This window comes from Saccostrea cucullata, unplaced genomic scaffold (genome assembly GCF_032062105.1).
Source record: "Saccostrea cucullata isolate Sc308-1 unplaced genomic scaffold, CSIRO_AGI_Scuc_v1 ctg6111, whole genome shotgun sequence".
NCBI classification, from domain to species: Eukaryota; Metazoa; Mollusca; class Bivalvia; order Ostreida; family Ostreidae; genus Saccostrea; species Saccostrea cuccullata.
Genome location: NW_026929412.1, coordinates 16446 through 33237, shown reverse-complemented (window position 1 = coordinate 33237; position 16792 = coordinate 16446). Strand labels below are relative to the sequence as shown.

The window sequence follows — 16792 nt, the reverse complement described above, 5'->3', positions numbered from 1 at the left end:
GAAATCCTGATCAAATTAATAACATTGTCAGACACAATGAGGGATTTTATGTATTCAAACAGTTGAGAAATTCTCCTCCATATCTTGAAACAAGGAAGAAAGATGTTTTTGCAATGATACGACAGCTTGGTCTTCCAACTTGGTTTATGTCCTTTTCTGCTGCAGATACACGATGGAATGACCTCATAAGGGCACTAGGAGTCTTAAATGATGACAGACAGTACACAGATTCAGAAATGGAGAGCATGACGTGGACTGAAAAATCAAAATTATTTCAAAAAGATCCAATTACATGTACAAGGTACTTTGATCATCGTTTCAGAACTTTTTTGAATACTGTGATGAAGAGTGATCATCATCCTATTGGCAAGGTACAGGACTTTTTCTATAGGGTTGAATTTCAACAAAGGGGATCACCACATGTTCACATGATTGTTTGGATTGAAAATGCTCCAAAATATTTGGAAAATGGTAGCAAGGAAATTGTTGCATTTGTTGATAGCTACTTAAAATGTGAAAGAAATACAGAAGACAAGGTGCTAGAATTACAGGTGTATAAACACTCTCAAACATGCAAAAAAAGAGGAAAGGCTGTTTGTAGATTTGGATTTCCACTTCCACCACTTCAAACTACAATGATATTAAAACCTTTGGACAGTGAAATTGAGAAATACAAGAAGATGTATAAAGCTATGCAGGACAAAATGAATGAATTTAAAAATGGATGTGATATAAGCCTCAGTTTTCAAGAGTTCTTGCAGGATGTAGTACAGCTATCTGAAGATGATTATATCAAATGCATCAGAAGTTCCTTGAGAGGACCCAAAGTATTTCTGAAACGCAAACCCTGCGATCTTAGAGTGAATGCTTACAACAGTACCCTTCTTCATGCATGGGCAGCTAATATTGACTTTCAGTATGTCTTGGACCCATATGCTTGTGCAATGTACATTGTCTCATACATAAGTAAATCCCAAAGGGTATGAGTGATCTTCTGAGTAGAGCTGCAAAAGAAGCAAGAGAGGGCAATCTTGACATTAAAAGACAAGTTAGACACATTGGAAATCAATTTCTCAACAGTGTTGAAGTTGGAGCACAAGAAGCAGCATATCTGGTTTTGCAAATGCCACTTACAAAAGCATCAAGAGATGTAATGTTTATAAACACATCTCCAGTTGATGACCGTGTAATACTTGTTAAACCTGATTCAGAACTTGAAAAGTTGAATGCCAACTCCACAGACATAGAATGCAGTAACATAGTCAAAAGATATGCAAAACGTCCAAAACAACTTGAAAACTGGTGTTTAGCTGACTATGTATCACAGATAGATGTAGTTTTCCAAAAAAAAAATATAACTGAGTTGTCTGAAATTGAAACAAATGATGATGAGACACACCAGTCAGAAAATGAAAACAGTGGATCTGATACTGAAAATGAATTAATGATGACAGCACATTAGTTGTGTTGAAAAATGGAATCAAAATCAAGCGCAGAAAAACGCCAAGAGTTTTAAGAGCCATTCTCTATAAGCACCAAAATTTGATGGAAAGCCACAGTCACCGATTTTAATAAAACTTTGGTAAATTAATACATACTACTAGCCAAGTATACTGGTATATGCAAAATGACGGGATACTGCTGTTTCCATGGAAACCAGCAAGTCATACTTTTGTCACATTTGCTATTATTTCCTTTATAATGTATGTGGCTGAAACTCATAAACACAGCAACATAATTCAACAAAACTAATCCTGTAAAAAGATTATAGTTATATAAGTTAACCTTAAAAAAAATGGAGGTGTGTTATTTAAAATAAAGAAAATAAAGCCTTGTAAATTTGCTGTTTTTCAAGAGAAAAGTGCTAAATTTTATCAAGAGTTATTTCCCTTCGTGTAACTCTTTTGTGTTTCCTGTGAAAAAAGGGATGTTTTTTGCCAGCAGAAGACTTTCAGATTGGTTTGCTGCTTCGTTTTTACTACAAATTCCACTTGTCAGAAGATGTAATTAATTTGAATTTAGTTGATATGAATAATAAGGACATAATACTAACAGAATGTGGTATTTTGCCGTCCAGTTCTGAAAATAGGGAAATTTGTTCCACACATTTTTCTCTGCCGTTGAAACAAAACAGTGACTGAGTGATGTACGAAGAAGAAATTTGGTGTCAAGTGCCATTCCTTATTTTAAAAAAAATCTGGTGAATCATAATTCAATTCCATGAGAAGCAGAAATCCAACAGACTGATCCCAGTCAATGGTGTACACTCAAAATACACAGAGGCTAGAGGACTTGTTCTTCCTGGAACCCGTGAGTATTGTACAGTCAGTGTTTACTAGTATGTATAGTAGAATATTTATTGTTTTAAAGTGCACATTTCTGTCATTGAATAAATGTTCTTATTAGGGTTTAAATGACATGAATAATGTTTAAACAAATGTTAATATAAATTTTGATTTAAAAAATGGTTTGGGGGATGCTTAAATTATTTTAACAAGCATATAGTACTTTTAAAAAAAACTATATTAAAACAAGATTTGTATGAATGATATATCTTTTGATTATCTGCTCAAATAAACTTAATTCAATTTGAACTTTTAGCTCTATGCACCAGCCTTTCTCATGAAGTTGAATGCTCAAACAATATGAAGAGGATGAAAATGTAGCTGACAAACAAAACAGGAAATATGATCAGGTTTGTAATTTATTATTCATTATGCAAGCTATCATTCATAGTTTAATTTGTCATTTAGAAATTTCATAATAATAATAAACAGTTTAAAAGTAAACAGAAAACAAATTGGAATAAAGATGTCTTTAATGAAAAAAAAAATTATACAAGACATCATCTAACAATGATTACAAGGTTACTGGTACATACGTGGTCCTAGTATTGGAAATATAGTAATCAAAAATAAATTATATGACTGCCGTCACGGGAAAAGGGCCCTTAAGGTCAAATTTTCACAAATTGACTTTTTGGTGAATTTTGATAGCCGCACTCTTTCTGAATGCAAATATGCATAAATTTTGAAAATATCTCACTTTTTCGGTATTTTATGAGCATTTTAGTGAGGCGCTCCAAAAATAACTTTGACGTTACTCAGTGAAAACGTAATGACGTCGCCTGTGTCTAATTCAATTTTCAAAAAATCTTGAAATTGCATGTTATTTAAATAACATCAGTCGTTTTGAGAATTAACAACTGAGAAAGTATTTATTTTTTTTCCCAAGCGACTAGTATCTAACTATTCCTAAGGGATATCGTATGTTGTTACTATTTTCATGCTAATTTTAGAGCAGATCTGGTAAAAAAAAAAAGGGGGGGGTCTAGACAGAATCTAGGAACGCTTTATAGCATATTCAGTAGAAAATAGTATTTTTTATATCCATATAAATTATTCTTTTTAGTTTTTATATACAATAATCTAATTCAATTTATAAAATATATAAAGCACCTGTAACACTTAAAGATTAAAAGAAATATATATAGAGAGAGAATCCGATGCAGAAGGACACCGCGCGCAAAACGGGGCACCCCTCGCAAAAAGCACATCGATCCCGATATTTAAAAAAAATCCGATGAGACAGCATCCACTCACCAGCATACACGCACGTAACTTTATTCCCTATAGCTGTTACGATAAAAAAAAAATTTTCTTCTGTATCACCGAAGAATTCAATTGAGAAATAATAAATTCAGATACGCAAAGATATGTAAACTTGTTTTTAAAAAAAAGTTTATTCCTTTTACAAATATTCATGAAAAAATATACGTTCCCTTCTTCCATGCAAGGAAGTAAGGAGTAAATCCTTACGTCGCGGGTTCGAATCCCACTGTGGGACGTGGAGACCCTTCGGATGAGACCGTATAAACCGTGTTCTCGAGTCGCAGTAGGTGCTGGCACGAAACAGATCACTCCATGCTCAATGGCCCTGAGTGCCGAGTAAAGGACAAAATTTGCAGCTCTCCATCGGCAGGTGGTGGCGTCTCCATATGAGTGAAAAATTCTCCAGAGGGACGTTAAACAATATACAATCAATCTTCCATGCAAGCGGATTTTAAAATTTTAACGTTTTTTGAATAGTTTATTCAAAATGTTTAAAGCTCTAAGTTTCCATTGTTTATACAATTCATTTTCTTCACCTGTCTTAGTTATGGAGTAGAAACGTAGTAAATAGGCTAATAAAGGACAAATGAAGCTTAATGATTTATATACTGTACCTTACTTTAAATTGAAGCTTTTTTGAATTTATACCTCTATTTCAAACCGTCTTTTAACTTCTTATTTTTTTTTTAAGTAAATCACAATTAAATCGTTTAGAAATATTTCTGCACATTAACCTTTTTTTTAATTTTGTGGCACCTGTACCCTGTTTCACTTAAACACAACATTTGTATATTCTTACAAGGACCGCTACTATGATCTCAAAAGAATGATTTATGTATAATATTGTTTAATTTAATCAAAGGGATGGGAATTGTGCTGTTCTAAATTTTAACGAAATCTATTTGAAACTGATCATGAATGAATACTTGTATATTTTTACGCAAGAACGGCAGGCAATTAGGAAGCCATTTCAGTTGGGAGGGGGGGGGGGGGGGGTAACTATATTTTTTTTAGTTGTGGGCACTTTAAACCACCAAATTTTCCTTGACAATCAAAACAATTTTTTAACGGCCACGAATGGTCATCTATTAATTTTCCTCCGTGACAACGGCTAATTAACTTGATATATGATAAGTTTTTCTCATTTCGATGCGATTGTCTCATCCAATAATGAACTATTACGTCCAACATTCGTTAATGCTTTTTGTATGAGGCGATGCTGTTAATTAAGTAATAGTATACCGCTCAAATTTGACTCTCTTTCGCTGAAAATATTTAGGCGAGCCATTTTCCCATGTTATTACTTCAGAACATACCAAACATATCAAAATTAAAAAAAAAACAATTTGACTCGTACCTTCGCCTCTCCCCACACAACTCGTTTGAAAAGGGAAGGGGGTTCAGTTAGGAAAAAAAATAAATCTACCTTAAAAAAACCTACGCAACCAAAAAAAAGGTGTGTGTGTGTGTGTGTGTCAAACTCGAATCCAATTTCGCCGTTGCGGAGGGGGGTAGGTTCAGTCTTTTTTCAGTAACAAATTTTCTTAATCAAGCATTATACAGTGCCTTATTCTTTTGACATATAGTGCACGAATTTGACTATATGATGCAACAAAAAATGTGTGTGTGTGTGTGGGGGGGGGGGGGGGGGGTTGGGGTTGGCGGGCGGACTTTCAATGCACACCCCAACCTCCTTTGCTACTTGCCTGCGACTGTTATTGCCAATATTTTATTTAAAAGAAGAAAAATTTGTGTTTGTTTATTAATTACTTTTCGTAGAGTCATGTTAGGATTATGATATAAAGTCTTATCTCGCAACTTTAAAAAATTAATGTCGTGTATTTTGATACATGTATCAGAGTTGAAGATTTCAACGCAAAATGTGACTTATTTATTTCATATCATGAATAGTCAGTGATATATATTTCACGCTCATTAAAGTTTTTAAAGATTTTAAACATTTTCATAACTTTTGGAAATTACATCAATAACAATTTGTCACATACTTTTTTGCTCTTTCAGTGATCTATTTGATGTTATCCAGAAATTTGTACGTCTTTTTGCTTAGCAATAATTTTCCACCTTTTGGTTTATAAATATCCTCATTCATGATAGCACTGTATATTGTTAATTTCTTCAACATTGGGTATAGTGCTTTTGGGAAAAGTCTACAATAGCTGTATTTAATTTCTTAACATATTGCAAAATAGATTCCAGTGGGATTTCATTCATTTATTTCATCGGAAAAATTTCAGAAATTTGAAACAATAGTATTTTCTATCATACAATTCCTTTGAATGTATTTATTTGATCATTTTAAATTAGTTTTTAAAACAAAATTTATTTTAGCAAAATTTTAATGACATCCCCATCATCCGTATTTTGTTCCCTTAGCATATTCTACCTATTACTGTTAATTTAGTAAAAAAAAAAATATATATTGTTTATGTTAAAGGTTTGGATCTCCCATGTTACCAGTATCTTTATTCAATCAAAGAGGGAATATGTTTTTTAGCTTTAACTTTTACCGGTTTTTTTGTTCGGAGATTTTTGGCTTGTACCCCCACCCCCCCCCCCTTTTTACACACATTTTAAAATCCACAGTTCAACGAAGGCTGGCTCTCGGGGTATATCAGTATGATTAACTATGGATTAAAACTGAAATGGCTAAATACGTTTTTAATTATGGTATATATTTTTCAGAAAAAAAAGTAGTGCTAATAAGAACGGTAATTACTATGAATGCATAGATCTCTCTCTCTCTCTCTCTCTCTCTCTCTCTCTCTCTCTCTCTCTCTCTCTCTCTCTCTCTCTGAAAAAAAATATATATGGAATATAACTTTTAATATTAAGACTTCTTCAAAATTCAATTAAGTGTTTGTAAATTGCTCCGAAAACAAATATGCAGCATCTTTAATTTAGTCATGCATATACACATCGTTTTGATCGCTGTTCCATAGCTAGAAACGTGTATGTCCAGTACCCGTATATCTACATCATGTTAAATACATAAACAAAATTATGAATAAATTTACGTACTAAATTGTAAATATATAATATACCTACTTAAAAAGTCCGCATTAAGTTTCAAATTTTTCTTACGCTTTGAAATTCAATTTTATTTCTTCTTTACAAAATGCAGTCAACAAAAATTACTTCCGTGTTTACAATACCGCGACTTTGACGTCGTTTTCTGAGCATTGTGACGTCAAAAGATAAGGGCCCTTTTATTATATTATTATTATTATAATTTACACCGAATAATTTAATTTATTTGACCAAATATTTTAGCATTATATATGTTATGTGTATTTTACAATGTTCCAGGATAAACAATGTTGTAACAGTAAACACTATATATGTTTTTGTCACTACAGTAGAAGGGGTGCTTATTGTGCTTATTTATTTTAGGCTCAGCCACACCTTAATGAACATAAAGAGCTATTCCATTCAAGGCCATGATATGTTCTAACAGCTGATTCAATGAAAAAGGTACTACATATTGTAGATCTCCATTGCAGGAGAAATGCCACACCATAATTTTAATAGATCTTTTAAGACATCCCTTTTAAACTATGCCTGTATCAGCCTTGAGAGACATGGGTATTAGCTTTTAATTATTTTATTCAATTTATTGGACATTTTTCAGAGAAAATAACTTTAAAAACTTTTATTTGCAAACAAAATGCTTATGGTTTAAAATTTGATGTTTATTATTAAGCGAAAAACATGAAGGTCTATATTGCATGGTTAAAATCTTCATAAAACTATTGTCACAACTAAAATGAACAATTTTAGTAGTCAGTCATTTTAAAAAAAAATTAGATTAAATTGCAAAATATTTAAGAAATTTTTTTTTCGATATTTTTACCAATCCTGATCAAATTTAAATAATCCCAAGGACGATTATCAAATTAAAAATACAGACATCATTTTCTTGCCTTGTTTATGTATATTAACTGCTACTAAGAATTCCATTTGGTTGTCAAGGTCATTAACTTTTTAACCCACATTACATACAATTTTATTTCAACATTTTTTTGTCTTAAAGATCTATGAAACAAAATTATGATGAGGCATATTTCCTCATTTTAATTTGCACTACACTGTATTAATTAACCAGCACTGATGAAGTTTAAACAGGAATAACAGATCTGATTTTAAAGAGCTGTAAAAAAAGTATGTGAGCCAATGCACAATAGTAATACGCTCACTCTGATGTGAATATACACTTATAGTATCATGTTAATGTTAAACAACTTCAATATTTAAACGGGCAGATGCAGGGAAATAGTAAGATTACAGAAATGAATTTAATCCTACTATATTGCATGCCTCAGCAAAGAATGTGCTCAAGTTTCAATCATCTGCTATGACTAGTTGCTGAGAAAGTTGTTATAAAAAATTTTTTGTATGATATTGACAGATGCACAAACAGGAAGTTGACATCAGATGACATGCCTCAATAAAGAATGTGCAAAAATTTCAAGCATTTGAAATGAATAGTTGCTGAAAAACTGACACCAAAAATTTGTTACTGACAGACACATAGACAGACAGACACACAGGGATAAACAATATACCACCCTCTCCTTTGAAGCACATGGGAGGGGGGGGGGGTAATAACTACTGTAGCAGTTCGGGCTCTACGGACCGTGGATATCGGCCTGAATAGCTCAGTGGTTAGAGCACCTGACAAGTAATGCAGGGGTCCCGGGTTCGATTCCCGGTCCAGCCATATGTTTTCTTTGTGCATTTCTCCTTTCCTGCTACATTTGGTGGCCAGTGTGGGGGGCTTTGTTCAGGTTACAGTGTTTGTGTAAATTAATAATTCCTCGCAGTGCCCTAGAACTTGTATCTTTGAGGTCAAAGACTATTTAAGGAGGGAGGAATGTAGAAGTTCGAGCTATACGGACCGTGGATATTAGCCTGGATAGCTCAGTGGTTAGAGCACCTAAGTCCTGACTAGTAATGCAGGGGTCATGAGATCGATTCCCGGTCCAGCCATGTTTTCTTCATGCATTTCTCCTTTCTAACTACACTACATTTACATTTATTTATTTTATAATACTATCAGCTTCATAGAATGTTACATGTATTTTCAAATAATTTATAACTTGGTTTAATTTTTGCATATTTTAATCTTTTGGCAGGTTATTGAACAATCTCTGAAAACTGTCAAGTAAAGAGTCAGTACAATTGTAGATATATGCACAGAAAATGAAGAAAAAACTCTACTGAAACCATGGCTTAGATATCAACATAGAATAACTTCTTTTCTCAAGTATATCTCTTTCCCAAGTATTCCAAAAGTGGATCTTTATCAAATTCAAAGTGAAGTATCACAGGGAGCATGTGAGATTGTGAAACAGTCTGCCTAAAAAAATTAAAAGGGAGGAAAACATCTACACGTGTACCAAAGATGGTTGCACACTGTTGTTCTCTATATATATTTTCCTTCTGATTTTCATGTACAGTCTTCTGTGTGATAGTTAAGTTGTGTGCAGTAGTAGTAATTTTACAATTTAAATTCTGAGGTAAAATCCTGTTTTTAGTGTTCATTCAGTTATAGTAATGGGCCACTCTCCTTTTTAACAGCTTGATGTCAAAATATCTCTCAATATTGAATGCTTATCAAATTGTTTAACCGAATAAAAACGTATCACATTTCCAAAACCAGATTTGTTCTTTTTTTCGTTTTAAAAACAACCTCTTTTTAGCTCACCTGAGCCATAGGCTAAAGAGCTTTTCTGATCAAAATTTGTCTGTCGTTGTTGTCATCGTAAACTTATCACATTTTCATCTTCTTCTCAAGAACCACCTGGTCAATTTCCACCAAACTTGCCACAAAATATCCTTGAGTGAAGGGGATTCAAGTTTGTTTAAATGAAGGGCCAAGCCCTCTACCAAGGGGAGATAATTATGAATTAATGAAAAATTAATGGCATCTTTTAAAAATCTTTTCAAGAACCATTGGGCCAGGAAAGATGAAGCTTATATGGAAGCATCCTCAGGTAGTTTAGATTCAATTTTGTTTAAATCATGACCCCTAGGGGTAGGGTTGGGCTACAACTGAAGATCAAAGATTTACATAGGAATATATAGGCAAAATCTTTGAAAATCTTCTTCTCCAGAACCACTGGGCCAGGAAAGATGAAACTGATGTGAAAATATCCTCAGGTAGTCAGGTAGTGTACCAGTTGATTTAAGTTTGTTCAAATCATGACCCTTTAAAGGACGATTTAAGTTTTTCACAGGAATGAATACACTGGAAATTTTTAAAACTCTTCTTTTAAAGAACCACAAAGCCATGATTGGTTATATATTTAAGTAAGCATCCTCATTTAGTGTTGATTCAAGTTTGTTCAAGTCATGAACGGGAAGTAGGGGCTGGATAGGGTGGGCCATAATTGGGGATCAAAGTTTTGCCTAGAAATATAAAGGAAATTTTTTTTCCCAAGAACAGAACAGCCATTTTAATCATATTGAAATGGAGGCATTCTAAGGTAGTACAAAGTCATACAGGTTCAAATGAGGGCTCCCAGGGGTAGTGCTGGAACACAATCGGGGGGGGGGGGGTCAAATGAATGAATAGGAAAAAAATCATCTGCGCAGAAACAGCAAAGGCATTTGTTTTATAGAAGCATCATCAGATAGTTGGTTATTCAAAATTCCAGACTCCAATCCCCATGTAAACTTCTCAATACTGAAATGATTTCTGCGTTATTTCCTTGCCATGGTGCTCAGGTGAGCGATGTGGCCCATGGGCCTTTTGTGAATGAAAAGTGTTGCTACTCAAAGAAACGACCTGTGTCAATGAATGTACAGGTGTGTGAAATATGAAAGCACTGGCAGAGTCTTGGCTAAATTTAAACGTGGGTCAGACTCCAAGGTTACCCCTAGCACAAAATTTCACGCGTTGTAGACAAGGTAAAAATTTTTGGTAAATTCCTCCGAAACTGGTCATACTCCAATGTCAAGATATCAAATATTTTGGTACACAATGAAAGATCCTGAGGGAATACATAAATTATGTTGAATATGAAAGCTATAGCCTCAACAATATAAAAGTTATGGACAATGATAACGTTTTTGTGGACAAATAAACAGAATGGTTGAGAGTGCAAAAACTACATGTATATACCCATATTCTTTGATTCCTGGGGCATAAAACATGTAAAACATAATAAACATACCCCGTAAAAAACATCTTTACCAAAGAAAAATATTGAAAACATTTCAATCTAATTTTGTCTTTCCACTGTCAAATGAAAAATATGCTTTTTAGTCCATTGTCTAAACACTTGAAACACTGAAAGACTTGTTGCTAAGGAATATTCAACATAGCTATTTCCATGGCAACTACTCAAATATTTTAGAATAAACTACGATTCATCCCTTTTCTCAATATTGTTTCATATGATGAATAGATGGGGTCTCGTTTGAATTACAATGTAACGATGTATCACCCTCTGTCTGATCTTAAAATGACCAGTATTATTACTATAACTCACACGCATAGAACATTATACAGCATATTAATAATATATTAAATGAAAGTTTGAAAGGTTTCCATGACAACTGTGCATGTGCCAATGAACACATTAAAATTTTTTTAATGAAATAATCAAATGAATTAATGTTGAGCTAATTGAATTTTTTTTACATGAAAATTGAAAATGAAGATCATAATTATGTCACTTTTTACAACAAAAGCACAATACATGGACGTATATAGTTGCTTTGACAACTAGCAAAACTTATTTAAAAAATCAAAATTATGCACTAATATGCGATACATGTAGATTGATCCAAATTTTAGTTTTTCCAACAACTTTTAATCCAAAAAATATGTATAAACACAAGTATATCTATCTTGAAATATTTCTGAAGTTGCCATGGCAACGATTTTGAAAGTCAATTATTTTGGATTTAAGAAAAAACACAACTTTTATTTTTTTTTTGTATGTTTTTCGTTTAGTTCAAATTCACATTATACTTGATTGAGATGAAAATCTGTCGCTGCATTTTTCTTTAATTTATGCTTTAAAATTAATAAAAAATGCATTTTTCAAAAAAGGGTCAATTTAGCAAAACATTGAGATTTTAGTGATTAAATTAGATACAATGATGATAGACAAATGTAAATGACTTGCATCCTTTTTGTTGCTTTCAGTCTTGTTCTTAAGCATATATATTTATTTTATATTCAAATTTTTCGGTTGTTTGATTATTTTTTATTAAAAAATGTCAAAAACAGTGCTGTGAGAGGCGTCTAGGAGGCCACATTTGAGCCATGTATGGTTACCATGGTAACGGAACCCCAATTAAATTTTTTTTGCTAAATTTCAAGAAAGGGTGTTGAATAAGTAATAAATATAAAATTTGATCAAAATCGGTGACATCACCTTACCACCCATTATTGAGAAATTTTGGTTCTTATAGAGAATGGCTCTTAAGATATGTGGGCTATAGTTTAAAGACAGACCCAGAAAATTACTATAGAGAAAAACTAATGCTGTTCTCTCCATGGCAAAATGAAAGTTCCGATCTTCTGTGTGGACAGCAAAGCTTTGAGCAGTCATTTAACCAGAAATTTTTCTTAGCTCAGAAAATCAAACAGTATGAACACAATGCTGATGCACTTGAGCAGGCAGAACAGATGGCACAAGATGATTTGACAGAGGCATATGATGAATTAGCTCCTGGTGCTCAACAAACTGAGGCAGAAGATGAATATGAAGGGAATGTTGACTCTGAAAAGTTTGTTCACTTTAATCCTGAAAGACCAATTGAACAGAGAGAGTATGATATAGGAAATTATGTTGGAATTCCATCAACAAGACAACTGAGTGAGCAGAGTTCCGTTAGATTACCTGATGATGAGTATTTAAAGCTTGTAGCCAGTCTGAATTTGAAGCAACGTGAATTCTTCAATCATGTTATGCAATGGATCAAATGTAAAGAGGAACCTATTCATGCATATCTCTCAGGAGGTGCAGGCGTTGGGAAGTCGGTGTTAATCAGAGCACTTTATCAAGCTTTACATCGGTATTTATGTGCGAAGGAGGGAGAAAATCCAGATGATATACGAATTCTTCTTTGTGCATACACTGGTAAAGCTGCATTTAACATAGGTGGTCAAACAATTGCTTCTGCTTTTCATCAGAAAATTAACCAAAGGCAGCAAAACATGCATTGTGATGAACTGAACACATTTAGAACTAAATACAGAAATTTGTCAGTTGTCATCATAGATGAAATTTCAATGGTTGGCAATGCAAAGTTGGAATTCATCAACGATAGACTTCAGCTTCTTACTGGTTTGAAGAGGCCCTTTGGAGACATAAGTATTATTGCTGTTGGAGATTGCTTTCAACTTAAACCAATCATGGATGGATGGATTTTTCAGGATTTAAAACAAAATGCCCAAGCACTTGCATGTTATCTTTGGAAAGAAAACTTCACCTTATTTGAGTTAGATGAAGTAATGCGACAAAAGGATGATGTAAAATTTGCACAGCTTTTGAACCGTCTTCGTCACAATGAGATGACTTCTGAGGACTTGGATATAATTCACAAGTGCATAATTGCTGAAAATAGTCCAAATTATCCACACAATGCTCCCCATCTTTTCACAATGAATTTGAAAGTAGATGAATATAACAATAAACTTATAGAGCAACTTCCTGGTGAAAAAGTCATTGTAAAAGCTGTTGACAGTGTCCTCCAAGACCATAGTAAGTCTGTGAAAGACCGACTGCTCAGATCATTGCAAAATCAAGATGATGTAAGCAAAACTGCAAATCTTATGACAAGACTAACTCTAGCCATTGGAATGATATATGGCATTACAGTTAATATTGATGTTACTGATGGCTTGACAAATGGTTCATCATGTACTGTATATCTTGTTGAAAACAGATTACCTGGTGTATCAAGGCCAAGTATAGTGTGGGTAAAGTTTTTAGATTCTGCAGTAGGGAGAATTGCTCGACAGAAATACAGACATCTTTTCCATGATGATGTTATGGATGACTGGACACCAATATTTGACTGTCAGCGATCTTTTGTTTTCAATTCAACTACATATCAAAGAATACAGTTTCCTTTAAGACCAGCTGCTGGTAAGACAATCCATAAGGCCCAGGGCTGCACTGTTGATGAAATTGTAGTAGATTTGTCGCAGTCAAGGACGAGGAAAACACCACACATTCATTATGTAGCTCTTAGTACAGTTAGATCTGTTGATAAGTTGCATATTCTGAATTTCAATGAGCAAGCATTAACTGTTGATGAAAAAGTTGTAGAAGAAATGGAAAGAATGAGGAAGGAAGCACCTCTAAAACTGTGTTATATTCCATTGTACAAAACAGAGCAGAACAAATTAAAAATAATGTTTAATAATGCAAAATCTCTTCACAAACATTTCGATGAAATCAAAAATGAACCCAATGTTGTGGCATCAGATGTTATTGGTTTTTCAGAAACAAGATTAACCATCAATGATGAACAGAATTTTATGATGGAAGGTTACTTGACTTTGTTTAATCACGAAAAGAGAAGTGACAGCATCCGTCTTCATCATGGAACAGCATTATACGTTAAACAAGACCATCTGATGACATGTATCTCAAAATTTAGCAACACTTTGCTTGAATTCATCATAGCTTTAATAAATTTCAGAGACCTTGGAGAAGTGCAGATAGTTGTTTTATACAAGTTCCCAGCATGTTCTTTTAAAGAATTTGAACGTGAAGTTATGTTGCACTTAAAACCTTTTGTAGACAGAGAGAAAAAATTGATAATTCTTGAAGATTTCAATTTTGATTTGTTTACAGGTCACAAAGAATTTCTGAATTTTATGAAGGTGAATTTAAAATGCACACAATTGGTAAAAAAGGTAACTCACGATTCAGGTTCACAACTTGATTTGATTTTCACAAACTTCCCTCATTGTGAAACTGATGTGATTGAGGCATATTGGTCAGACCATAAAATGGTTTACTGTACATATACTTTATAAATCTGATATAAGGGACGCAGGTGTATTAATTATTTGGGGGAGATACGTCATCTTGTCCCCTCTCCCACCTACTAATGTGCCAGTGTCACTTAGTGACATATGGTACATTGATTACTGTACACAGGGTTATATTCGCCCTTGCTGAGTTATGTTCACCCTTAAATTCACACAATTTTGCAATGTTTTAAATTTTCCCCAGTCACAGTTTTATTGAAGAAATCATACTGTGTTCTTTTAATTTACTCCATTTTAAAACTGTTTACCTCTAAGGTAGATGACAAGGGAAAAATAAAATGGGGCGAATATTTCCCTGTATACAGTATCTTATAGGCACCAATTACTTGATGTAAAATTTAATTTGTTTATTTTTAGGCATATGTATACGCATGGAATAGCCTATATAATTTGCAAACAACTCATTAATGATCATAAAACTATTGGACTAAACAGGAATCCTTCATTATGACTTTTTATTGTGGATTAATTTTCAACAGACAATTAATAAATGTACTTAAAACATTTTTGTGACGTCATCTTTTGTTAAACCTAGTTCAATAAATTTGTTATTGTCCTGCACCCCGTCCAATAAGTTACCTGTAGGAGTCCAATAAGATTCAACTTATTGGACAGGTACAGGTAACGTTAAAATGAGAACAAAGGGTAAATAGTTTAGTTAACACCACTTAAAAGGCAATGACAAATTAAAGAATTTAATATGGACAATGTAGGAAATTAGTAGCGTTAAATGTTAATATTTCACAAAAAATCCTATTGAAAATGGCACAAATAATCCAGTGAATTGAATGTCTCAGATACATTATTGTAAACGCATCCGTGGCTCCGATCATAAATTTCCTAGATTCACCGTTCATTGCTATATAATAGATTCATTTCACAATGATTGATCCACGGAACATATAAAGAATCCAACGGACACAAAAGATGAATGAGAAGCATGTGTTTTCGTACATACAACCTAGGCTTTTTATTTATTGAAATATACATTTTTCCGCATTTAGCACAAAATTTAGCTCACGAAATTCCAACGGAATCTGTAATTTCGTTCGGTGATTAATGACCATTTGTCCACCTAGTCCTGCGTCGTTTAAGCGAGTATATGTCGTTTTAAGGAGTGGCTGGAGTAAAATCCTTCCGAGTTCGAAACCTGCTCACAAAAGAGAATTGCATTTTTAAAAAATACATCAGGAATAATCTCCCAATTTCAAAGAAAATGCTTAAACAGTTGTTTGAGTGAAATGTTTCAAATCCTATTGCTTTACAAAAATTACCTTTTAACGGGAACTGTTTCTTGCAAATTCCGAAACATTAGAAAATATATGCGGATTTCACAGCAGAAAACTTGAACTGAGGAGGCATCTTGGTGTAATCGATAAATGGCATCGTCAAAACACCCGATTCTGAGGGTCTATTTTTTCAAAATTAAAATGTACGTCTTCTTCCGTGGTCGTTGCGTTGAAAATGAATAAATTGTAAAGAATTTACTAGAACTGACTTTTACGCATGCGTAATATATATAAAAAATGTCGCAATGCGGATAAATTAGACAAAACAAAGTTAATGTTCAGATTTGTCGATATAAAACACCTCTCGATGATTCCAACTAATAAAACCAAAACTCGTTTTCTTTGGCCTAACTTGATGAACAGTGCCAGGTAGTCATCCAAGCAGAACGAGACCTTACCTGTGACTGTCAAATAAGTTAACAACGGACGTGTTCGACAGTGGTGAAATGTTTTAAGTAAGTTATAAGCCTCAAACTGACCATTATGTCAGATATTAGACTCTCCTCGGCGCTAACGCGCCTCGGGTCGTCTAATATCTGACATAATGGACAGTTTTCGGCTTATAACCATTACATAATTTCATGTTGCTTGTTAAGGAAAATTTATGTACCATCAATGACAATCATTCATGTCAAAAAATGATGATCATTGTAATATGTGTTAATATTTATAAATTATGTATATACTGTATTGATGTTTGTGAGTTAGTTTTACCCTTACTGTTAAGATTCTTTTCTTTAATGATACATGAATATCATGAACTTGATATTTTGAATATACATGAACATTTTGAGATTACTTGAATTGTTTACAAAGTTTAATTTCAAGAAATTAATTAGTTTTGCTAAATA

The 16792-nt window shown here is 33.3% G+C and overlaps 1 long non-coding RNA gene across 1 annotated transcript; it reads left to right on the top strand.

Annotated features, from left to right (window-relative positions):
* Positions 1–1805: 1805 nt before the first annotated feature.
* Positions 1806–9055, top strand: LOC134280787 (uncharacterized). The gene is made up of 4 exons (XR_009994958.1): positions 1806–2310; positions 2602–2695; positions 7023–7103; positions 8765–9055. It is a non-coding gene; the product is annotated as an uncharacterized LOC134280787 (long non-coding RNA).
* Positions 9056–16792: the final 7737 nt, after the last annotated feature.